This window comes from Lissotriton vulgaris, chromosome 2_1 (assembly GCF_964263255.1).
Source record: "Lissotriton vulgaris chromosome 2_1, aLisVul1.2, whole genome shotgun sequence".
In the NCBI taxonomy this organism is placed as follows: domain Eukaryota; kingdom Metazoa; phylum Chordata; class Amphibia; order Caudata; family Salamandridae; genus Lissotriton; species Lissotriton vulgaris.
In genome coordinates, this window is record NC_141687.1 from 2,083,011,847 (window position 1) to 2,083,034,481 (window position 22,635).

The following is a 22,635-nucleotide window of genomic DNA, read 5'->3' on the forward strand; positions in this document are numbered from 1 at the left end:
TGAGTTCCGTATACTGCTCATACAGACGCTCAAGCATGTAGAAGGTTGAGTTCCAACGTGTTACCACCTCCTGGATGAGTGCTTTCACTGGCATTTTACGTTGACATAGCAGGCTCCTCAGCTGCTTCCGGGCCTTAAAAGAATGGCTGAAATGCTTGCACATTTTTCGGCAGTTGTCCAATACACTGTACGCTGCACTGGCTTTATTAGCCAAGAATTTTTGGACAACCAGGTTTATACAGTGCGCCAAACACGGCACTCTGAAATAGTAACCGTCCCTCATGGCCTTAACTATATTGGCGCCATTGTCCGTGGCAACATAACCAACCCGGCGTTTTAGTGGGGACAGCCAGTTAAGGACCTCTTGGAAAGGGGCGACCACTCGGTCCCCCCGAACGTATGGCAGAGTACCACGATCCCCCCGGGAAGCCATCTTGGGCGGGAGGCGAGTCTCGGCTGGTATGCCCGAAGCGGCGTAGCCGGGGCGCGCCTTTTCCCGCCCTAGAGTGGGTTGGCCTAGACACTGACGCGGCTGGCCACGCCCTAGGGGCAGGCAGGGGCGGGTCTACGCCCGCCCTGAAGGCGGATAAAAGGAGAAGCAAGATCCGAAGGCATCCTCTTGTTCCTGTGCTTTGAAGCTGCACCTCCTCGCTGCACGTGAGCTCGAGACGGAACGAAGAGCCAATTTTGAGCGTTGTAATCGTTCTTGTTTGTTTTGCAGATACTCTGTTGGAGAATGCCGAAGAAGGCGGGAAAACGCATGACTACTGAACAGATGCTGCGTGTTCTCATGAAGGAGATGACCGAACTCAAGAGGCGAGTGGATAAGAACGAGGAAGGGGGACCGAAACGTCCTTTGGCGGGAGCAGCCCCGGGAGGGAAAAACAAGAGGCCCAGGAGGGGAGCAGCGGGAGAAGACATCCCGGGTCCCAGTGCCCCGCTCGAGGCACCAACTCCCGTGCCGATAGAAGGGAATCCGATTCCCGTTGTGGTCACCCCCGTGTCCGAGGAAGATATGCCGCCCGAGCTGGCAGCACAGTTGGCAGCGTGGTTGGGAAAAGGTAAAGAGGGCGCCATGGCTGTCGACGCACAGGAGCTAATGAAGCAACTGCGTGAGTCACGGGAAGCAGCGAAGGTGTCCACGCCAGCTGCAGCAGTAGAGAAGCCGCAGGGGACGGGTTCTGTAGCAGAGACAACGTCCGGTGCAGGTAAGCGGCCATTGCCGATTGCGAGGGATGAGTCGGCACCCTCTCGTAGGGAAAAATTGGGTCAGCATGTGCCTTTGGCTATTAAGGAAAAGATATGGGCAGGGGAGTATGTGAACATATTCTCATTGCTTACTGACCACTATGAGATGGAGCATGTCAAGGGCCAGAAGGAGCTCATGCATCCGAGTGTTTGGCGCGCAAAAATGGCCGCCTTTAAGGTAAATGAAAACATTGGCAATTGGGGCCAAGCATGGGGGGTTTTTACATCGATCTTGGGGGAGCGAAGGCCCGATCTGTTACCCGAATTGCCAATTTATCAATCACGAATCATGGGGTACTCGGTATCACACGAGGGTAATCATTGGTTCTGCTATGATAACCTGTTTAGAAAAGCTAAAGAACACGATAAAAACTTAACATGGGATTGTTATGATTCTGTGTCATGGTCCAAAATGAAGGAGACTGGTATGTTGAAATTGCCATTAGTGGGGAGTATCGTTGGCGAATCTTCCCGCCAGTATGCGGGGACGCCCTTTCGGTCAGGTACGGGTACAGACAATTACTCGAAGCCTGCCGGTAACACAGGGAAAAGGGGGGTTTGTTGGAACTTCAACAGGGGTAAATGTACTAGGCCCCAGGGATCATGCAAATTTAGACATGAATGTAGTGGGTGTGGGCAATCATCCCATCCTGAGTCCACGTGCAGAGCCAAAACGGGTGATAACGGGGGTAGAGGAGGCGCCAAACAGGTCTAACATAGTCCGAGGGGCGCCTTTACCTACCCCGATTGATACCTTGGCAATGATTCCTTGGCTCAGTGAATACCCGGATCGGGCTTCTGCTGGGGTGTTGCGGAACGGGTTTTCTTATGGTTTCCGCATCCCAGTGGGGGACTTTCAGGGGGCATCGAAATGTAAAAATCAGCTGTCGGTCTTTCAGCATACGACTGTGGTACAGGATAAAATCAGGAAGGAGGTTACTCGAGGTCGAGTCGCCGGTCCATTTAGTGTACCACCGGTTCCTAATTTTGTTTGTTCTCCTTTAGGTGTGGTCCCAAAGAAGGACCCGGGTGAGTTCCGGCTGATACATAATTTATCAGCCCCACGTGGTCTCTCCGTCAACGAAGCAATAGACCCGGAAGTGTGTTCGGTGCGGTACGCATCATTCGATGAGGCCGTAGCCATTTTGAATCGCCTGGGGCCCGGGGCGCTGATGGCTAAATCTGATATTGAATCAGCGTTCCGGTTGCTCCCGGTACATCCAGACGATCAGCGTCTCTTAGGTTTCATGTTTCAGGGCCAGTATTACATGGATAGGTGTATGCCGATGGGATGCTCTATTTCTTGTGCCTATTTCGAAAAATTCAGTAGTTTTCTACAATGGGTCTTCACAAGGAAGACTGGTTTCCAGAATGTGATGCATTACCTGGATGATTTTTTGTTCCTGGGGGCAGCCGGGGGCCCGGAATGTGGGCAGGCTTTGGCACAGTTTTGTGACTTGATGAATCTGTTTGGCGTGCCATTGGCACCAGGTAAGACTGTGGGGCCTTCCACCTGCCTCGAGTTTCTGGGGATCGAGTTAGACTCCGCAGAAGGTTGTTGTCGTTTACCAACTGACAAAGTTTTAAAGTTCAGGACATCCCTGCAGATGTGTATAAGGGGACCTAAGGTTAGGCTGCATCAATTACAGCAGTTAGTTGGCCAGTTGAATTTTGCCCTGAGGGTTATACCAATGGCCCGCCCTTTTTCCCGTTCGATCGCTCAAGCCATGGTCGGCCTGAAGGAGGGCCATCATCGCACGAGGCTCTCGACAGAGGTCCGCCAGGACATGCGCATTTGGTTGGCATTTCTGGCGGATTTCAATGGTCGAGTCGTCTGGAACAAACCAGCCGTGTCCTCCGAGGAGCTGGGGCTGTGGACAGATTCGGCAGGGAGCATAGGTTTCGGTGCCATATTCGGCACGAGATGGTCTGCACAAAAGTGGCCGACATGGTGGCATGACAGTGGACTGACAAGTAACATTGCTTTCCTGGAACTTTTCCACATTTTAGTGGCCCTGAGAACTTGGCCCGAAGGGTTCAGAGATCACTCGGTGGTATTTTGGTCTGACAATATGACCGTGGTCGAGTGTATCAATAGTCAGGCAGCACGATGCAAATGGATTTTGAGACTGCTCAAGGAAATTGTTTTACTTTGTATGCAATTGAATGTGCTATTCAGAGCGAGACATGTCCCTGGGGTAATAAACCAGGCGGCTGATGCACTGTCTCGTTTTCGTATACAGGCTTTCTGGGGTTTCCTTCCCACAGCGGACCCGGAGCCGGCACCCTTTCCCGAAGCTCTCTGGTCTCTCGGTGCCCCGAACTTCGTAACCTCGTGGGAGAGAGTTTAGCACCCAGGACGAGGAAGGCATATGAAGGGGCGTTCCGGTCCTATTTGGCCTTTTTGGGGACTGATAGGGAGGAGCTTTGGGGCCAGGAAGAGTGGGTGGTGGATTTTCTGATGTCCTTACATCGGGTCGGGAAATCGGTGGCCACGGCCCAGAGGCATCGGGCTGCCATTTCCTTTGTTGCCAGGGCTCATGGGATCCATGACCCGACGGCGTCTTTCGTTGTACAGAAAGCGCTTCGGGGGTGGCAACGCCTTGAGGGTCGCAGAGTAGATGAGAGGCGCCCGATAGGTTTGGATAGGCTGGCTCAGTTATTAGCCAGTCTCCCTGCTACGTGTTCATCTCAGTTTGAGACAGTGTTGTTCCGAGCCGCTTTTACGCTGGCATTCCATGGGGCAATGCGGGTAAGCGAATTAGTGGCGAGGAACAAGCAGGATGTGACAGGAGGATTGTGCCAGGAGCACGTCCAGATAAGAGGGGAGACGATGACGGTCTCATTTGTCAGGTCTAAGACCGATCAAAGTGGGAGGGGTGACTGCGTAATCATACGCAGGATTCCCGGGTCCTCCATGTGCCCGGTAAGGTGTCTAGAAGATTATTTAGCACGAAGGGTGGCATCATGGGGGGGGACCTTGTTGAGACACGCTGACGCCACCCCACTGACAAAGTTTCAGTTTCAGCGGGTGCTTGCAATGTCGATTGCCGCTGCGGGCTTGAACCCGGGCGAGTTTGGGACCCATTCCTTTCGGATAGGGGCTGCTACAGAAGCTACAGCCAGGGGTCTGGATGTTGAACAAGTTAAACGGGTGGAGCGTTGGTCCTCCAATTGTTATAAGAGGTATGTGCGGTTGCACATGTTGTGAAGCTGTAGCAATGTACTCACGCTTCTTGTTTTTGTTTGGTTTTCAGTTGCGCAAGCCTACGAGGCGGGGCGGACTTTGCAGTCGACCCTACACCGGGCCAGCGGTCAGACATCACCGGCTGTGAAAAAGGAGGTGTGGGTTGTGGGCCACTCATACGTGAGGCGTGCCGCAGACGTATTCAAGGCAGGTGATATGATTCACATAGCTGGGGAATACGGGTACAGTGTGTCCTTCTACGGAAGAGGCGGGCTCTGTATTGACCAGTTTCAATCATTTTTTGAGGGTTTGCTAGGGCGGACGAGGTCACCGCCGTCTGTAGTGATAGTACATCTTGGGGGTAATGATTTGGTCACCACTGGTAGACGACTTCTTCTTGAGGCGATGCTTTCCACTGTAAGTTGGTTAGCGAGGAGAGTTCCAGGGTGCACAATTGAATGGTCCCATATGATCCCACGAAAAGTGTGGCGGGGGGCTATTTCGGTTCCTGCTCTGAATCATTCTGTTAGGAAGCTTAATAACAAAGTGAGTAGGTTGTTCCGTTCCAAGACACTGCATGCTATTTCCCATGGGTGTATTAATGATGACAGTATGTATTTGGGGGATGGAGTGCATTTGTCTCGGGTGGGGAATGAGTTACTCATAGGAGACTTCTTAGCATGGCTAAAAACGTTGCAGCATGACCTTTAGGTAGGAGTGTTGTGGGGGGTCCGGATAGCCGGTCAACTATCCGGCCTGTGGCGGTAAGGTCATGATCGGTGAGCACTAATTGGAAGATCCCTATGAGTGGGCGTCACCCAGCACGGATGGGAGCGCTCGGGGGAGGTGGCCATTGGCCCCTCAACGGGGAGGCGGTCCCTTCTAAGGATGGGTCGCCGAAAGAAGAGGAAAGGCGGTCAAGGCCCCTTCCTGGGTAGGAGGGGTTACAGCCCCCTCCTGGGGAATTTCCCGGGGCCAGGACGTCTGCGACGGCAGATATGGTAAGTTGTGTGGGGTTCGGGGGGGGGTCTACGCTACCTTCTAGATACCTCACACGAGTCCTCGTACGACCTCTAAGTGGCGACGAGTTTTATTGGGGCCCCCGTCAAGTCAAGGGAAATTGGTAATTGCACTTGAGGTACGCCTCTGGGCCGTCCCTCACAGGTGAGGGCGATATTTCTGGGTTAGGGATCTTGACACCGGTTACGACCTTGCCGTTGGCCCTTAAACGTTAGGATGTACAATTTCAAAATTTCAAGTAAATGTTTTGCATGATGTTAGTTCGGCTAGGAGAACCTTTGTATTAGAGAATCTGTTAAGGTTAGCCAAACATCGCAATGTGGTAATGAAATTGTACATAATATGAAACTGTTTATTCAATGTTTTAATTTTGTTTCATATTTTAATAAATACGGCCGGGGGGGTTACTCCCTCCCGTCTTCCAAAGACTTCAGAACTGTTTCCGGTTTCCCATCCTTGGGGATTGTGTTGAGAGGGGGTGGCGGGTATCTCAGCCATATGGAAAGGGGCGACCACTCGGTCCCCCCGAACGTATGGCAGAGTACCACGATCCCCCCGGGAAGCCATCTTGGGCGGGAGGCGAGTCTCGGCTGGTATGCCCGAAGCGGCGTAGCCGGGGCGCGCCTTTTCCCGCCCTAGAGTGGGTTGGCCTAGACACTGACGCGGCTGGCCACGCCCTAGGGGCAGGCAGGGGCGGGTCTACGCCCGCCCTGAAGGCGGATAAAAGGAGAAGCAAGATCCGAAGGCATCCTCTTGTTCCTGTGCTCTGAAGCTGCACCTCCTCGCTGCACGTGAGCTCGAGACGGAACGAAGAGCCAATTTTGACCCACCCACCAGCCCCTGATGACAGCAAGTGATTTTTGAATAAAGTTGATGGACAACTCTGATTTTCGTTTACAGGTCGTGGTATTATCGTGATGATTTTGAGTATGTAATAAAGAATGTCGATTTGTGTTACGTTTTGCAAATAAAGAAATTCTGCTTTAGTGTCCATTGGTAAGCATGCTTTTATTAAAAGTATAGTCGCTACTGTATTTTAGTTTAGTCATTTAGTTAGCATTGTCTTATTTATTTTGGTCGGGCGGTAAGGTCATGATCGGTGAGCACTAATTGGAAGATCCCTATGAGTGGGCGTCACCCAGCACGGATGGGAGCGCTCGGGGGAGGTGGCCATTGGCCCCTCAACGGGGAGGCGGTCCCTTCTAAGGATGGGTCGCCGAAAGAAGAGGAAAGGCGGTCAAGGCCCCTTCCTGGGTAGGAGGGGTTACAGCCCCCTCCTGGGGAATTTCCCGGGGCCAGGACGTCTGCGACGGCAGATATGGTAAGTTGTGTGGGGTTCGGGGGGGGTCTACGCTACCTTGTAGATACCTCACACGAGTCCTCGTACGACCTCTAAGTGGCGACGAGTTTTATTGGGGCCCCCGTCAAGTCAAGGGAAATTGGTAATTGCACTTGAGGTACGCCTCTGGGCCGTCCCTCACAGGTGAGGGCGATATTTCTGGGTTAGGGATCTTGACACCGGTTACGACCTTGCCGTTGGACCTTAAACGTTAGGATGTACAATTTCAAAATTTCCAGTAAATGTTTTGCATGATGTTAGTTCGGCTAGGAGAACCTTTGTATTAGAGAATCTGTTAAGGTTAGCCAAACATCGCAATGTGGTAATGAAATTGTACATAATATGAAACTGTTTATTTAATGTTTTAATTTTGTTTCATATTTTAATAAATACGGCCGGTGGGGTTACTCCCTCCCGTCTTCCAAAGACTTCAGAACTGTTTCCGGTTTCCCATCCTTGGGGATTGTGTTGAGAGGGGGTGGCGGGTATCTCAGCCATAGTGTTAAAGACATCTAAAATGTTTTCTGCTGTGTGACGTTTCTCCAAACCAAACATGGCTAGTGTTGCATGTTTCCGAGCAGCTTTAAAAACAATGTTCGTGTCAACACCTGTGTTTAGCTTTGCTTTAGCCCCTGAAAAAGAGACCCAGTGTGCAGTGATGCACATGTAATCAGCGCCTGCGCCACTGGTCCACATGTCTGTTGTCAGATGTATAGTGTGAACAGCACTCTTCTGCAAAGCTGCCCCAATCACCTTCAGAACATCTTCATGTAGTGCTGGAACCGCAACTCGGGCAAAATAGAACCGGCTAGGAACCTTCCATTTAGGGCAGAGCGCTGCCACTAATTCTAGAAAACCAACCCCTTCTACAAAAGAAAAAGGGAGAAGGTCCAGAGCTAGCATTTTAGCCAGCTTAGTGTTATACAGACGCGTCATTGGGTGGTTGCGTTCATATTGCGCTTCTGTAAACAACATCTTTTTAATGTTGCCCTGGACCAAGGATTTACGGGATGATGATGATATCTTCGACCCAGTTACGCTCGCTGATTAACTTTTCCGCATTGATGTCTCACTCTCTCCCACACTCTTAGTGTGGCTCACATGGGGTGTGCTGCTGACAGGGGTACTGGGTGTAAGTGAAGTGTTTGAATCATCTTCTTCCTCCTCGTCATTATCAGATGAAACAGCATTACGTGCAATTCTGTCTTCCTCGATCGCCTGTAGGTGCGCAAACCATTTGACAGCGTGCTTTCTTTCAAGATGACCTCTCTGGCCTCCGGTACCATAGTTGGAACCCAACTTACCACGACTAACTCGAAGCTTACACATGCTACAAATGGCTACGGTTTCATTTTTTGGGCAAACACTAAAGAAGTCCCAAACTGCAGACTTGAAATGTCTTTGGGGGCCGGAGGAGGCGGCGATACTGGTGGTGGTGGTCCTGCTGCTAATGCCAGATGAAGTGGAGGATGTGGATTGCCGAACTTCAGTACGTTTTGCACTTTCACCACCACGAATTGAGGTCGAGGACGAGGTGGGTACCTTCTTGCGAGGAAGAAATATGGAAGCGGTAGGTTTTGGTGTACTACTTAACTCCAAATCTAATGATTCCATTTCCATTGCCTCCTCGCCGACATCATCATCACGCTCAGCAGCTTCTCGGGATAGGGTCAAAATGTCTCTTTGCTGCATGCCCGGTGGGGCTGCAGTGACCTTTGTGATGACTGGCTCGTCGTCATCGTGAGAGGCTTCATCACCAGCAGTATCTGTCACTTCTTGTTGAGCCTCATCACACTCCATAGGTATGAGTTTTTGGACGACCTTCCTTTTACGCTTAGGTACCTGTGTCAGATCATGGTGTGCCTCACTGTCAGACCGCAGTTGTGGTTCCTAAGACAGATCACTTGCATCAGAATGAGGTGGGCTTGAAGAAGATGTAGATACCCCCCTTGATCTTTTCCTTGCTAGGGATGTGGAAGACAATGAATGATCATCAGGAGGAGTGGCTTCCAATGATACCTCGGCTTCATTGTCGATTTCCTGATGTGCCCCTACTTCGGGAGGAACAACTATTGTGGGCACTTGTGAACCTCCATGCACCTTTGCTTGCGCATCTCCTTTTGCTGCCTCTCCTTCCACATATACTTGGGCGTGTACTTGCACATGGTGTTGTTGTTGCGGCTGTGGTTGTTCAACACTTGTCAGATGAGTTACAACAACCTGTGTTGATTCAGGGACATTGCTGCTACTTTCTTGCGATGAGCCAACATCACTGGTCGATGGTGATTGGAGAAGTACACTGACTGCCTCTGAAGCACTCAAGGGCTTTGACTTAAGTTGGCGTGGTGGTGGAGGCACTGAACCCAATAGGGCAGGGGTGCTGCTCCCAGCTTGGTACCCAGCAGATCCTGCTGCTGCAGGCGTACTTTTTTTTTTTCTCCCAAAAAACGTGGCGGGTGGCACACCAGCCTCCTTGGTAACTTGCTTCTTCTGCTCCTTACTAGCAACTTTCTTGCTAGAGGAGCTACGGAGACCTTTCTTTGGGGCCATCTTCTTCAGAGCAGGTCAGACAGCAGGCCTCAGTTGCACGAATTGTAGAGTTGTCTGAGGCCAGACGTGACGTCGCGTGACGTTATGCTGCACACACACACCGCTGCAGGACTTCTTCCTGGCACTGGTGGTTCTCTTGAGTCTTGTGCACCTAAAAAAAATGGAAGACAGAGGAACATCAGTTCAGTTATACAGCACAAAAAAATCGAAAAACACTGCAAAATCAGCACAATCCCAATCCATCCATGCCCTCCATAATGTTTAAATTCAAGACAACCCACAGAAAGACTAGGCCCATGCAAGACTCACTACCCCTGGGCATAAATAAAGGTTGAAAAGTAGGCAAAATGGTTGCAGGCCTAACAACAAAGCCTGCATTCAAAATGGCCACTTGCCTGCCAGCACATGGCCAGTGCCTGTAGCTGCACTCAAAATTGCCACCAGCCACATGGCCTGTCCCTCCCCATGAACACCCCCAAAAATCGAAAAAAACTGCAAAATCAGCACAATCCCATTCCATCCATGCCCTCCATGATGTTTAAGTTCAAGACAACCCACAGAAAGACTAGGCCCATGCAAGACTCACTACCCCTGGGCATAAATAAAGGTTGAAAAGTAGGCAAAATGGTTGGAGGCCTAACAACAAAGCTTGCATTCAAAATGGCCACTTGCCTGCCAGCACATGGCCAGTGCCTGTAGCTGCACTCAAAATGGCCACCACCACATGGCCTGTCCCTCCCCATGAACACCCCCAAAAATCGAAAAACACTGCAAAATCAGCACAATCCCATTCCATCCATGCCCTCCATGATGTTTAAGTTCAAGACAACCCACAGAAAGACTAGGCCCATGCAAGACTCACTACCCCTGGGCATAAATAAAGGTTGAAAAGTAGGCAAAATGGTTGGAGGCCTAACAACAAAGCCTGCATTCAAAATGGCCACTTGCCTCCCAGCACATGGCCAGTGCCTGTAGCTGCACTCAAAATGGCCACCAGCCACGTGGCCTGTCCCTCCCCATGAACACCCCCAAAAATCGAAAAACACTGCAAAATCAGCACAATCCCATTCCATCCATGCCCTCCATGATGTTTACATTAAAGAGACCCCACAGAAAGACTCAGTCCACCCACCACAGAGTACCCCTGGGCAAAAGGCCCCAAAACAGCCCAAAAATCGAAAATTCCAAAATTTTTGTTGCAGCAACTGTAATGCCCCAAACAAACTTACTTGTAAAATTTCTAATCCAACAATGATCCAAAGAAAGTCAAAAAGGCCTCAAATCCAAATATCCAGCAGCATCCACAAAAAGTATTCCTTCCAGCTCCAGATCCAAATGAAAAGTGACCAGGAGATGGACAAAGCACTGGGAGGAGCCTGCTGGACAGGAACAGGAAGTTGAAGACTGTGGGGCACTTCCTTCCTCCCACCCCCCTCCCCCCTCCCCAAAATGGACTCCTCGCTAAAAAAGTGCAGGCAAATGTCAACCTAAGGAGTTATTCAGATAAAAATCATCATTTCAAGAAGGTTTATGCTGCTTGCTGGTGGATTTCTTGTGCAGAATTGCAAATTTTATATTTTCGTTTGTGCGAGATTCTTGCTGCTCGCCGCATCTCAAATCTCGCAATTGCGAAGTACCGCGAGACGTGATCTCGCTGTACTCGCATTGACAAACTCTCGCTCGCAAGCCGCGATGACGTAATCGCGCTCGCCAAATCCCGCGGGATCACACAGCAAGATCCAAAATGGCGCAGCACTCGCAAACTATTGAGAAAAACAACCCGGCAAACGATGATAAACGCCGCGCGCCGCAAAAATTGTATCACCAACGCCGCGCGCCACAAAAAAATCCGCTGCGTGCGAATTTGCGGATTTTGCGAGAAATTCGCAAATCTCGCGGATTGCGAATTTCCCGAAAATCCGCAAAATCCGCGAGCGTAACGGATTTTCCGCCCATGCTTAATTCTGTCATTGGGCTATACTTGGGCTACATCTGGGTGATATTTGGGCTACATTTGAGCTCTTTTGTCTCTGGTGGCCATTTTGGGAGACTGCATGTCAGAATGTTTTAATGAAATAGAAAAGGATTTGAGAAGTCACTCAAAATGTGCCCTAATTTTTCATTCTGCAGCACTAATCATACTTTCTATGGCAAAATATACCCCCTCATGTTGTTTCTTTTTAAATTAAATGTTTTAAGAGTTACCACTTTATTCCAATCAAGATGGCTTCAGGTGTGCCATACCTTTGTAATAAGTAGGACTGTTAGCGCTCTAGTTGTTCTTTAGAACACTCTGGGACATTCTGTCATTGGGCTACATCTGGGTGATATTTGGGCTACATTTGGGCTCTTTTGTCTCTGATGGCCATTTTGGGAGACTGCATGTCAGAATGTTTTAATGAAATAGAAAAGGATTTGAGAAGTCACTCAAAATGTGCCCTAATTTTTCATTCTGCAGCACTAATCATACTTTCTATGGCAAAATATACCCCCTCATATTGTTTCTTTTTAAATTAAATGTTTTAAGAGTTACCACTTTATTCCAATCAAGATGGCTTCAGGTGTGCCATACCTTTGTAATAAGTAGGACTGTTAGCGCTCTAGTTGTTCTTTAGAACACTCTAGGAGGCTGCAGTAGAACACAAAGGAATCAACTGACAGTCTCTGTCCTTGTTAGATGTACATGTTTTACTGAGAATGTCAGACTTCATTTTCACATGACTGAGAAAGATAATGTGAATTTACAGAAAATATGCTTTCAGTTTAGCTTATAGATCCCCTTCCAAACCACTGTGGGAAAATCATGAGATATTAGTTTTCTTTCAAACAATATTCATGATATCACAGCAGAAGGTATTTTCACATGGTAAAATCACCTTAGAACCCACCACAATTCCTAAAACGAGTATGGTACCATCAACAAATGATTTATAATGTAACTAAAGTCCTAAAACCCTCTATTAACTACAATGCTTTTTAATGAGGTGCTATCATGTATATTGGTCCCAAGATGGCTGCCAACACTTCTTGGATGAAGTGCTGACAGCCAATCAGATCAGATGTGTGGTTAGGCTCCGCCCAGATATATATCTTTTTTTGAACCTAAATTACTCAAAATCCACTGGAGCACATATATTGAGACCTAGCAAAGGCACATCGGGCTAACAGTCCCTACAATTTTGCCAAGTTTTGTGCAAATCCATTCAGCCGTTCGAGCTAAAAGTGAGGCCAACCGCCCTATGGAAATTAACATGGGAAAAACGCGTTTTGGGACCCCCCTTTTTTCTCGGCCCCACCTTGATGAAACCCCCCCAAATTGTCAGGGGCTGCTCAGAAACAAAATGTTCCATTTTCCTGAAAATTTCAGCCAATTCCGTCCACAAACACCAAAGTTATTAGACATAGAATTTTCAAAAATCCCATAGAGAAAAAATCCTAACTATATATGTAGGTAAAATATATATATATATATATATATATATAAATATATATATATATATATATATATATATATATATATATATATATATATATATATATATATATATATATATATATATATATATATATATATATATATATATATATATATATATATATATATTGGGCTTGGCCCCTTCTGTAGTGCCATCCCCTTTGGCTCCACCTTCCATTTTTCTGAACCTGTTTGTGTTGTCTTTTAGCACTCTGCACAATTTACCACTGCTTACCAGTGCTACAAAGCGTGTGCTCTCCCCCTTATTTATGGTCAAATTGGCTTTAAACCAATTGGCACATTTTATTTACTTGCAAGTCCCTAATAACTTGGTACTGAATGTTCATAGGGCCCATAAATTAAATGCTACTAGTGGATCTGCAGCACTGATTGTGCCACCCTCCTAAGTAGCTTTTTTAAAAATGTCTCAGGCTGGGGGCTGAGCTTGCCTGGCTCCAAAATGGTCGAACCAGTCTAATCTCCTGTAATCTGGTTACAATATCCTTCACAATTCTGCAGCATCAGGCAACAAAACACAGTAACTAACCTCTCTGGAAGGTGCAAATGCTATTCTGTGATATTGGTGATTGTGGACCATCGAGCGACCTGTGAGACTGAGACGACTGATCTTTGCTGGCAGCCGAGGCAGGGCCTATGTGGAATGGTGGAGAGCATGACTGACAAAGAAGTGCCTCTCCTGGGCCTTCTGGCTTACTGATTTATAGCCTGTGTGGCCCGTGGTGGCAGAATACGATCAAAGGACTGCCAGTATTTGCTGACTCCAGAACAGCTAGAGAAGTCAGTCTCGTTTCAGTGGGGGGTACAAAGCGCTACAGACAAGGTATTGGCGTGTTGTGGCTCACTGGTCAGAGGCGGCAGACCCGAGAGCAGAGGACGGCCTGGGACCAGGGTTTAATTCCCGACGCGGCAGGGTCGTGGACCAGGGTCAGCGGACTCGATAATTCTCACCACGGTGCCTACTCTAACCAGGGATCACACTCGGCAACTCTGGGCATTAGCTTGCCTCATCTCCACAATGGCCCCCCACATACGCGGGGGATGCCTGGTTTCACCTTGGAGATACCCAGTATGGACCATCTCACAGGGAAAGCCAGGACGGGTTCCCCAGCGGTCTACTGCGCAGAGATACTCCTTCGGGAGTTGATTCTAGCGCGTTAGAAACCCACAATTAATTAATGTAATTATGGCCAGTTAGGAGTCACGGCTGCGGTGCAGATAGGAGTTTGCGGCCTGATGGGTGCTCCCCCCTCCCTACTGCAGCAGCATTACCTGACTCTCCTGTGACCGTCCTTGGGATAGCCAACCTGCCTGAGGTGCGATGTCTGGCTGGGGCCCGCTGACTGAGGGGATTGCTGCTGCAGAGGTCGCCGGTGCTCTGGGTGGCCACTATGCTGTGCTGTCTGGTGCGGCATCGGAGGGAGTTGCTCCTTCTGTGGCTCTATAGCACTGGCAGTGTTAGCTGAGAACTGCTGGCGAACGGGGTGAAAGGCAAGGCCATAAAATCACAACTACCTGGCTGAAAGCCTGTGGGAGATCACTGGGATGCCCGGCCTGGGCCCGGGCGAGAATAACTTCAGTATTTGCTGCTTGCAGCTTGGAGTGTGCCCGTGAAGGTGTGACATTAAAGATTTGACTGTGCCTTTCTGCCGATAAGACAGTGAGGGAGGGGCATGGCATGATTGCTCTGCGGCCGACCTATGGAGCCTGCTATCTGCCGTTATTGAGCCACCATTTACCGGTAGCGAGACACAAACCTGACAGCCCTCTATGACCCCCCTGGCCTGGATTTTGGCTAGTGGAGAAGGCAGTATAGAGTTGCTGTAATCTCTGGCTATTATTATCTATTGCACAGTTACAGTATCTCCAAGAGGTGCGAGGTGTCAGCAGTGGGCACCATGGGAAGATCTGGCAAAACGTAGTCCAAATTACAGTTTGAGCCACAAAAGTCGGGCAGGCAGCAGGATGCGGACAAAGCTGCGTTTCAGTCTTGCTCTGAGGCAAGGGATATGTCGGAGGACCCCAATCTAAAAAAAATTCTAGCAGCTATGGAGAAAAGCTTGAGAAAGACAGACAGAAAAACAGATGCCTTATCATTCCGTATGGACAGAATGTCAGAGCGCTTATACTGTGAGGCTAGATCAGGTGGAAAAACGTATGTCAGATGCCGAAGATACCTTAAATACTAGCTCCTAGGCACACAGTAAAAGTGACTAACTATTGCAGATGGTCCAGGCCAAAGTCAAAGATTTGGAGGCGCAATCACAACATAGCAATATTAGACTGGTTGGAATTGCAGAGTGAATCAATATCCCTAATATGATACTCTATGTGAAACAGCTGCTGATCTCACTTATTGGCAGGGAAATATTCTCAAATGTGTTAATTGTGGAGCAAGTGCATTGATCTCTTGCACCTACACCAGTTCTTCAAGCCCCTCTCTGCCCAATAATCGCTAAGCTACTTTACTATAGGGATCGGGACGCTGCCTTACTCAAGGCCGGGGGACTGCACACACTGAAAATACAATGGCATGGGCATCTCCATGTACCCCTACTTCACACAGCAAGTTCAGGATGCAGGACGTCAGTTCCTCCCTGTTAAGCAGAGAGTTCTCAACCTTCAGCTCAATTACAACATGATGTACCCTGCCAAATGTTGCATACATGCTGATGGATTGGTAAAGCCTTTTCAATTTTTTTACGCAAAGCAGGTGCTACAATTTATAAAAACGCAAGAGGGAGGAGGACCTTGCCGGGAACAATCACACTCCCTGGCGTCACAGAGAGATGAGGTCCAGGAGCTGGACGAGCATTGAATCTCACTGAATATTCCCTTGGTTGAGCTAAATTGTAGTCCCATCAGGTTGTGGTGGGGTGAAGTCTACTATGCATGGGCAGCGGTACCCTGCGACTGGAAATGGCTGTCTAATATTTGAGTGGATTAACCTTCCTAATTCCGCTAAAGTTGTCAGCTAGATCTATGCAAAAGTAGTATGATGGGTCGCACACATGCCACGAAAACTCTAAATGATACAGTTAACCTGACTCTCCTAAAACTATTAGTACTCTTGTACTCTGCTTTGTGCTTTCCTGAAGCTTCCTGCATCACCGGTCGTTCCTGTTGGGCTGCCCGCTGTGTGTTCATCTAACTGCTCGCGGAATCCGCTTCACGGGTCCCGCTTCGTGAGGAGGTGTGTCCCAGGATTCAGCTGCTGTCACCGGTGAGCGTAGGGGCAGGGCAGGGCTGCGAGCGTGAGTGCGGGGACTCCATTTCCCAGGAATCCCTGCTCGGCCAACTTGGAACACCTGGCCCGCTCTCCCTGCCAGCCCCGCCCCCTGTGCACCTGTGATCCGGCCATAAAATCACCTTCCTACTGCTGACCCGCGGGACTCTTGTACTCTGCTTGTGCTTTCCTGAAGCTTCCTGCATCACCGGACGTTCCTGTTGGGCTGCCCGCTGTGTGTTCATCTAACTGCTCGCGGAATCGCTTCGTGGGTCCCGCTTCGTGAGGAGGTGTGTTCCAGGATTCAGCTGCTGTCACCGGTGAGCGTAGGGGGAGGGCAGGGCTGCGAGCGGGAGTGCGGGGGACTCCATTTCCCAGGAGTCCCTGCTCAGCCAACTTGGAACACCTGGCCTGCTCTCCCTGCCAGCCCCGCCCCCTGTGCACCTGTGATCCAGCCATAAAATCACCTTCCTACTGCTGACCGGCGGGACTCTTGTACTCTGCTTGTGCTTTCCTGAAGCTTCCTGCATCACCGGACGTTCCTGTTGGGCTGCCCGCTGTGTGTTCATCTAACTGCTCACGGAACCCGCTTCCCGGGTCCCGCTTCGTGAGGAGGTGTGTCCCAGGATTCAGCTGCTGTCACCAGTGAGCCTAGGGGCAGGGCAAGGCTGCGAGCGTGAGTGTGGGGACTCCATTTCCCAGGAGTTCCTGCTCGGCCAACTTGGAACACCTGGCCCGCTCTCCCTGCTAGCCCCGCCCCCTGTGCACCAGTGATCCGGCCATAAAAATCACCTTCCTACTGCTGACCGGCGGGACTCTTGTACTCTGCTTGTGCTTTCCTGAAGCTTCCTGCATCACCGGACATTCCTGTTGGGCTGCCCGCTGTGTGTTCATCTAACTGCTCGCAGAACCCGCTTCGCGGGTCCCGCTTCGTGAGGAGGTGTGTCCCAGGATTCAGCTGCTGTCACCGGTGAGCGTAGGGGCAGGGCAGGGCTGCGAGCGTGAGTGCGAGGACTCCATTTCCCAGGAGTCCCTGCTCGGCCAACTTGGAACACCTGGCCCGCTCTCCCTGCTAGCCCCGCCCCCTGTGTTCTTCACACCCATTAAGAACAGGAATTATCACCCGCTGCGCGGGAGCGCGCTGGGAGAAGCCAGGGACAAGGGCGGGCCCTCTAAGGCCCTCAGAGACCAAGTGAGGCCGGGCTGGGCCTACTTTCTTCCATTACTACTGTGGTCTACACCTTCAAGCTATCCCCCTGGCAATGGCGCTAAGTCCTGATAAAGCCACTATGGAAAAACCAGCGGCAATCAATACTGTTGGGACACTTGACAATTATTTTACACAGGCTTCTATTGACCCAGTTAGGGAAAAGTAATTGGCTGTGCGCCGAGCAGAACGCCGTCGCTCTATAGAAAGTATAAAGAATAGGATTTCTATAGATCCCCCACCTCATGTTCCACCCCCCACTCTAGGCCTAACTGGTAATAATGATAATCCCCTATCCTTGGAAAGCTTCCCTCTTTTGTTGCGTGATTCCACCTCGACACCCTCAGGCCCCATACACCAGCCATCTGCTGACACCTCCCTTTCCAGTCCGATTTTAATAGAATCACATCAGACATCCTTGTCTGTGGTCCGAACTAAACCAGTTATAAACAAACCTAAAAAATCAATGCCTGTTAAGGTACATGGCCCTCCACCTGTCAAGAGAAGACGGAAAGGGGGCATTCCTCAAAAGCTTAAGATCAGACATACTGACTTCAGCAAATCTTCAAGGCCTACTACTACACCTACTACGGCCTTAATGGCCGCACCAACTAATTCACCAACCCTGATACTTCCCCGCCATTGGAATTACCTTCACAGCCAGTGAATAATACGCCTCAACCTGGCAATCCTGCAGACCCTATGCAAAAGGGCACTACTCTTGCAGTCTCTCTGGATAATATGGAACACCTAATAAGGTCTTTTATCTTACCCATCATAGAGAGGCTGAGGAGAGTGGAGAACAGCCTCGAGGATATCGAGTCTGTACTCAGTAAGCATGTAGGATCATCCAATGGATTGGTGAGTAGCATTGTCCCGCCCCCAGCTGTGACTACATCAGGCATTCCCATTCCTCCCATTCCCTCCAAATCATCGGTCAAATCTACTGATTCAACACGCCCTAAGCAACCGATGGCTCCAGCGGCTAACGAGAGCTCCAAATCAACTCTTAGTTCAGCTGGTGCATCTAATAGGGGACCAGGAAAAGTATTCGTGGGAAATACACAGGAAAATACACGGGAGATTATACGGGGTCCCATTAGAAATTCCAGGTCACCGTCTCGTACACTTCCCCCAGTTGAACTATCCCCGGAAGCCCTCCCCTATGTGGTTGTCCAGACAGGGGTCCCTAGATTATCTGATAACAAGAGGAAAGGGTTCCATCAACTGAAAAATAAAATCATGCACTGGCTCAGCCATTTTAGACCGCTTGCACAAAATATCAATGGAGAAATTGTGCATGTAAGGCGTTTGCCTTGGCTGGGTAATAGGACCAAGGATAATGATGGGGATGTGGTCGTCATAAATTTTAGAGGCCTGCACGCGGTTAATTATATACTAAACTGGCCCCTAGGCAGTGGCTCTAATTCCATTGTCCCACGCCCGCTGACTTATTTTTATCTGAGATCCTTAGTGCTCCCACATACCTATTCTGGTCCCATGGCTCTCAATTATACTGCTCCCATACTACCTCTTAATCCTGGATATCCGTTACAAGTTCCCCAGCCTCTACTCGCTGCTGATCCCTTTGGGTGGAATATGGTACCTCCCAGGCCCAATAGGAACTTGAATAGTAAAATGGATCATCTGAGACCTTTCACACCACTGGAGTCAGCAAACAGGTTTGGTGTGCTCTCAGGTTTAGATAACTGTGATTGAAGTTCACAGACTCAACGGAGTATGGGCACTCATTCAATCGCCACCAGCGAGGGACTGATTGAACCACAATCCCAATCCACCAAACCCCCCACTGTGCTGGCGGATTTTATTGATCCTTCTGTACCCAACTCCGTTGTCACTCCATCTGGAGACCGCATAACCTGACTTTCCATTCTTTCATGGAACTTGGCGGGACTTCAGGGTAAGTTAGACTCCCCTGAGTGGGGGTCTTTTATCGATGATCAGGATATATGTCTGTTCCAGGAGACATGGGCTCGGAAGGACACATGGCGCTCTGGGTATGCAACTTTTGCAATCCCAGCTAAATATGAGGGAAAAGGACGGCCCTCGGAAGGGCTCGGTATATGGGTGGCGTCCCATTTGGGATGCAAGGCTAGGGTCCTCCACACTAACTCTTTGGACATTCAATGTGTGCTACTGGAATGGCCAAATCACAGCCAACTTGCACTTATAAATATATATTCCAGACCATCAGGTATAACAAAGCCTTCACCCACCTGGGATGAGCTCTCCCTTTTTCTCCCCAGAATTCCCTTGGCTGCTGGAATTGTGCTGGGTGGAGACTTTAACGGCCAGTTTGAGCCACTTACCCTGATCATCGAGGGTGCACTCATGGAGGAGGATGACCAGTGGGGAATTCCACAATTGGTTGGCCCCCCACCAAAGCCATGGTCCCCCCTAGCGACACAAATCACGGCACTAACTCTCAGCAACTCCCTGAGAGCTTGGAATGTCGGATTCAAGAGTGACATCCCTGCAAAACCTACCTTTAACAAATCAGGGCAAGGGTCTCATTTGGACTATATCTTGGTCCAGACATCTAACTGGAATAGGGTCTCTGATTTTGTGGTAGTTGAAAGAACCGACAGTGACCACAACGCATTAATTCTCTTTCTTATCGCACCAAGCGGGTTCTTGGGCAACCCACTGGCAGAGGCACCCCCAAATCTCAATTTAATCCTCACAAACAATAGGCGTAGAGTGAGGTGGGCAAAGCTTGTGAACAATCCTGCACACATTTCCGAGTTGTATGCTCAGCTAATCCCCATATTTGAACGGGTTGGGGATCTTATTAGTCATTCTCCACTAGAAAATATAGTCCGCAAGCTGGGCATCCTCCATGTGGAATTGGTGGCTACCCTCATGGAATTTTTAAACCCAATTGTGCGGAAGGGGAACTGTAGGGCCAAAAGACTCTCCTGGTATAATTCAGCCTGCAAGAAGGCAAAGGCCAACCTCCTCGCTGTTCTGAGATACCCTAGGGATACGGACTTAATTAAGATAAAAAGGGAGGAATTGAAGCAAGCAATCCACAATGCAAAGGTGGAATGGGATTATTCCAATTGGGACAATATGTTGGCTGCTCTCCAGACTAGAGATGCCCGTAAGTTCTGGCAGATAGTGAGAACAGGATCTGCCGAGCCGACTCAGGCTGTGGAGGCTAATATAGCGGCCTCAGTGTGAGAGGACCACTTTCGCAGCCTTTATGAAGAGGCTGGTTCTAGTTCCTCCGACAATTGCGATGATGTGATGCCCGAACACCATTTACCTTCCAGTGGGCTCACAGTGCACTCCTGAATTACGCAGGATGCTGAGTCACTACAATTTACCCTAAAGGAGGTCCATAATACAATATCCAAATTGCCCTCAGGCAAGGCCCCTGGGATAGATAAAATACTGTGTGACCTATTTAAGCACCAACCCAGGGTTTGGGCCCCGTATCTGTTGGAGGTCTTTAACGCAATACTTGGGGGAATGGCAGTCCCTAGTACTTGGCTGGGAACAGAGATTGTACCTATCTTCAAGAAGGGCTCTCCTCTGCTCCCAGCCAACTATAGGCCAATCAGCCTCATCGATGTTGCACAAAAACATTTTTCTAGGCTGATACTTGACCGCCTCCAAGAATGGATGATGGATAGCTCAGTTTTAAGTACATATCAGGCCGGGTTTAGGTCCAAGGTCTCGACGATGGACCAAATTTTTTGTTTGGCCCTTTTGTTCTGGAAGACGGTGCATGTGGAGGGGGGTTCGCTGTACACTGTCTTTGTCAATCTCCGCGCAGCCTTTGATTTGGTTCCGCAGAGTAAACTGTGGGCAGTACTTGCCGAACTAGGTGTCCCTCCTGCTCTTCTAAACATCATTGTTCGATTGCATACTCAAAATTATGCTCAGGTTAGGTGTGGGAGGTTCGGTACCCTCTCACAAAGATTCCCCGTTGGCAGAGAGGTAAGGCAGGGATGTGTTCTTGCACCAACCCTGTTTTGCCTCTGTCAACGGGGTAATCGACTACCTAGATAATGTTCCCAATACAGATGCACCAAGGCTTGGTGGCAGAAGGGTGCCCGCAATTATGTTTGCGGATGACACCCTCCTGCTATCGAAATCCCCAATGGGGATTCAGCGCATTCTGGAGGGCTTTGAGGCATTTTGCCAAGACCACGGTCTTGAAATAAATGCCCTGAAGACTAAGTACATGATTTTTAATCTCCCCAAAAAAACACGCCCTAATCCCTCTATAGGCCCCAATAGGCTTGAAAGAGTCTTCACGTTCGATTACCTGGGTGTGACTTTGAATGACAAACTATTAGTATTGCTGTGTCCAGCTACAGTGTTGCTAATACAGCCATCCTGACACTCCTAGAATTATAAGTGTTGCTGTGTCCAATTACAGTGTCGATTTATATGACCTGCGTAGTGCACCAGAGGGGTAGCATGTTAGATGTGTTCATGCTCATGAGACCAGAAGCCGAATAAGTTAAAGGCTGGTGAGATCTGCCCCTGCGTGTTACTCACTGTTTGCTAATGTATTTGTGTTCAGGTCAGGGAGAGGGGAGTTTGCTTTGGGGTTTCTTTATCATGAAGGGGTGGATTTTCTCTACTATGCTTAGTTGTTGGCTGCATAGCGTGGAGGGGAATTTATAGTACAAGTATCAAGATAAAGAGAACCACTAAGGTATTGTTGTGCTAGCTGATATAGGGAAAATTAGAACGTTAAGAATGCTACTATGGCAAATTCCAATTCCTCAATTGATGTAATACCTAAATTACTCAACAGAGATAGATTTATGACTTGGAAAGTGAGAGGGTTGAATGACCATAGGAAAATACGCAAAGTGATAGCATACCTCAAGCACCACCAAGTTGATGTAGCTCTTATTCAAGAAACACACTGGGCCCACCATAGTGATATGCTTGCACGTAGACGGCTGCAGGGCAATTTTAATGCGGCTGGGTTCACTTTACACACTAGGGGTGTTCTCACATGGGTCAACTCATAGTCTGGAATTACTATGTGGATCCAGGAGGTAGATTTGTCATTTCTAGATGCTACAAAGAAGGACTAAATGCCAAACTGGGTATCGTCTATGGCCCAAACTATGATGACCCCCTCTTCTACCACACAGTCGTCACTCGTTTCCTCAAAGGCCCGATCTCTCTATAATCTGGGGCAGTGATTTTATTTGCGTGCTGGATCCTGATCAAGATTGCTCAAGTGGCATGCCTCAGAAGCCTTCTGCAGCAGCTAGGGCTATAAAAGACATTACTGAGCAGCTAGGTCTGCTTCACGTATGGCGCTAGTGCTCACCTGATGCTCCAGGGTTCTCCTATTAATCTGCCCCTCATG